Raw genomic sequence first — 4,292 nt, 5'->3', positions numbered from 1 at the left:
TATGTGCCACATTGGCAAATAGTGCTATCATACCTACTCTGCAGACGGATAGAACGCATTAAATGTGCCGCTTTGTGTCACATCACAATGAGCCCGACAAGCCTTGTCGGGCCGCTTTGCCAGCTTCGTGCCTGCTTGCTTGAGACTTCTCAGGACGAGTGTCATTTGGAGGTGTTTTTCATAGGAAGTGGCTGCCATGTGGCATGAAGCAACCACTTAGTCACTTGGGAGCTTGACACAACACCGATCAGTGACTTGCATCACTGTGAGGCGGAGCGGTGAAGCCGTGGTAGGGTAGTTTGCCCTTGCTGAGCCGGCAAGGTGTGCCTGGGTGGTGTGGAGGCTTGTCTTCGGGATTACCTTGGCCTTGCCAGGCTCACCTACCCGGCAAGGGAGGTTTTTCCCTTAGTTGTCTCTTGCTTCCTTTGTCTGGACTTGGCCTTCTTGATTTCGTAATGAGCAGTGATGAGGACATCAATACCATTGTTACACCCACAGCCCCTGCTACTATACATACTGGACCAATTACTGGAGCTCGCGCATGCCAATTGAATTATCAGGTACTTTCATTTCTTGGTAACGATTCTAATGTTCATGAGAATATGATGCTGCCTAAATTGGATATATTTGTTTTGCTTACAAATGAAGGGCCTAGCTTGGACAAGAAAGATGAACCTTGGAGCAAGTTCAAGCATGGAGATAATGGCATGCACAAGGGGAACAACAACGAAGTTACAAGTGATCATTCCAAGACTTTGAAGCCACCATAATGAGTGCATGAAGCCTTGGACAATATATACAAGATTCCACTTCATAAAATTCATCCAGAGGCTATTCTAGGTGCGGCGTCACCTTATTTTTGGTCAGGCCCATGTAATTTCGAAATACTTGATTATAGGCAGTTTTTAGAGTCCGTATGTGTGGGGAAACAAGAGTTAGGGTTGGTTTCGGACCACTCCTCTAAGGTCCATGAAATCCCCCCTCTCTCCTCCATATATACAGCCCTTAGGGCATCGTTTAGACTTTGGGTTTTGTTTATATTAAAGTTCGCCATAGCTGCAACCTCGCGTACTTCATTTGTGTTCAACGACCAGACAAAGGCGTCACAGAACCCCACCTTTGATCAATAAAGGTTTCCTCTTATATTCGCAATATCCAGATTGCAATCTTAGTTTCTTGCTTGTTCTTTGTTTGCCTGTAGGAAACAGACCTTCGTGGTCAGGTTGATCGTGCTCCGGCGTGGTCAATAACCTCTCGGAGTTGGTTTAGCAAATGCTAAGGCGCGACGTCCTCGCATGTTCGTAGTCGGATCATCAAAGTCGACTTCCTCCAAAGCGATAGCCACCATCTCATTGAAAGACGAGACACCTTTGCCTCTATCAAGTGGTATCAGATTTTTAGGTTGCTCAGTGAGATTTTACAGTTTTTCGTAGCTTAGATCGAGTCTATTCTTTATACCTACAGTCCACGAAAAAGCCAAAAAAAATTAGGGTTAGTTCATCATATCTGAACCAGTCTGAGCCTTTGCATAGTCTTTTCAGTATTTTGCTTTGTTGAATTTGCGGTTGCATCATCGTGTCTAGTTGCTGGTCTTAGAGTCTAGTCTTTTAGAGTTTCGAGTTCTAGACATAAGTTGTCACGCCACCGTCGCACCATCATCGTCGCCCCTGCCATCTACCACCACCGCTTATCCGCCACCGATCCGTCTCCATATACCATCACCAATCCGTATCCATATACATCACCAATCCGTATCCATATACCACCACCAATCCATATCCATATACCACCACCCCTACCATATCCTACCACCATATATCCACCACCAATCCCAGTTCCTTTCATATTAGATTTGTTTTCGAGATCCGTCTAATTTCCGATTCGTGTTTCCTTGCCTGAGTAGGTTTCAAAAAAAAAACTAAAAATTTCACAGGAAATTTTTAGGCCAAAATTTTCACAGGCAAAAATATTTTTTCCCTATCCTATTTTTAGGATTTTCTAAGTCTTTTCAACCATGTGCCATCATAGTGATTTTTTGTCGCACTTTTTCATCGTCGCTGCCCTGATTTCCGAAAAATAGTCAAAAAAATTCATGCCCATCCTGTCAGTTTAACATGTTTAATGAATTTCTAGCGCGTCTTTCACCACCACCGCTGGCTGCACCTATCGCACCTCTACCACAACAAAAACAACAACAACAACAACAACAACAATTTCGCCTTCCAAATCAAGTGGGATGAGCACAGCGCGTTCCCATTGACCCTGGGCAAAATTCTGGTGCCGCTGTTGATGCTTCGGTAGCTCCTGCTGCTACTGCAGAGGTCGAGGACCATTACGAGGATGAGGTTGATCAAAACCAGAACTACGTGCAACCACCAGCACCACCACCACCAGGTCGTCATCAGGTATATCATCGCAATGGTAGGGCTGCACGACCACCTGAGGTACGAGTTCATGACCTTTTTCCTAAACTGAAGTAGAAACTGAACAAAGTTTTACATGTTTACAATATCCTGAGGAGAGACGTGTTCCTGCTGTTGTTTGTGCTTTCACTAGTTTTACATGTGTTTGGTGGTCTAAACATTCTAGATTATATCCTATTCCAGCTACTTGGGCTGCTTTGAAAGCTGTTATGCGTACTCGTTGGGTTGCACCATGTTATCAACGTTAATTACTTCAAAAATTGTAGCGTTTAAGACAAGGAAAAAATTATGTAGAAGAATATTATCAGGAATTACAAACTGGCATGATTAGATGTGGTATTGTTGAGGAGAATGAAGCTATGCTTGCACGTTTTTTGGGTGGATTAAATAGAGAGATTTAGACCATTCTAGAGTATAAGGAGCATAATAATATCACTTGTTTATTCCATCTTGCTTGTAAAGCTGAACGTGAAGTGCAGGATCGACATGCATTGGCGCGAACTAACTTTTCTGCAGGTCGATCTTCATCATGGATAGCACATGCATCCTCTACTTCCACTGCACCAGCACCTCCATCAGGTGCCACCTCCAGCCATGATACAAGAAAGCAGGCACAACCACCATTATTTGCTAAGAGCACACCTCTCGGGCCTGCACAGAGATCTTCTTATTTCATGGCATCAGTAGGTCACACAAGTGATATTATTTGTCGTTGTTGTAAGGGAAGGGGACATTTTGGGAGAGAATGCAAATCTCAGCGTGTGATGATTGCTATTGAGGATGGTGGGTATGAGTCCGCTAGTGACTATGATGAGGACACTATAGCTTTCATTACACATGAAGAACACGGTGGAGATGATTCTGATCATGAGACGCAATACATGGCTGCTGAAGATGCTAACAGGTATGAATTGTTAGTTGCTCAACATGTTTTGAGTATGCAGGTTACACAAGCTGAGCAAAATCAGAGGCATAATTTTTTCCATACAAAGGGAGTTGTGAAGGAAAATTCTGTTCGCATCATCATAGATGGAGGGAGCTGCAACAACTTGGCTAGCATGGAGATGGTGGAGAAGCTCTCTCTCACCACAAGACCGCATCCACATCCTTACTACATCCAATGGTTCAACAAGAGCGGCAAGGTTAAGGTAACATGTACCGTTCGTGTGCATTTTAGTATCTATACATATGCTGAATAAGTTGATTGTGATGTGGTACCTATGCAAGCATGTTCCTTATTACTTGGTAGACCATGGCAATTTGATAAAAATTATGTACACCATGGTAGAAACAATCAGTATACTCTTGTTCACAAGAACAAAAATATTACTTTGCTTCCTATGACTCCCGATTCCATTTTGAATGCTGATATTAATAGAGCTAATAAAGCAAAACAGGAGCAAAATAAGAGTGAAAATCAGATTGTGGCAAAACAATTTGAGCAACAAACGAAGCCTAATAATAATAAACCATCTAGTGTTGCTTCTGAAATTAAATTGAAAAGTGCATGTTTACTTGCCACCAAATCTGATATTGATGATCTAGATTTTAGCAAATCTGTTTGCTATGCTTTTGTGTGCAGAGAGGCATTATTTTCATTTGAGGACATGCCTTCCTCTTTGCCTCCTGCTGTCACTAACATTTTTCAAGAGTTAACCGACGTCTTTCCACAAGACGTGCCACCGAGATTACCACCTATTCGAGGGATTGAGCATCAAATTGACTTAATTCCCGGTGCATCATTACCCAACCGAGCACCATACCATACCAATCCAGAGTAGACGAAGGAGATTATGTGTCAAGTACAGGAGCTGCTCGACAAAGGTTATATACATGAATCCCTTAGTCATTCTGCTGTTCCTATCATTT

This window comes from Triticum aestivum, chromosome 7A (assembly GCF_018294505.1).
Source record: "Triticum aestivum cultivar Chinese Spring chromosome 7A, IWGSC CS RefSeq v2.1, whole genome shotgun sequence".
In the NCBI taxonomy this organism is placed as follows: domain Eukaryota; kingdom Viridiplantae; phylum Streptophyta; class Magnoliopsida; order Poales; family Poaceae; genus Triticum; species Triticum aestivum.
The sequence above is the reverse complement of the archived record's forward strand: the minus strand, read 5'-3'. Positions refer to the sequence as shown.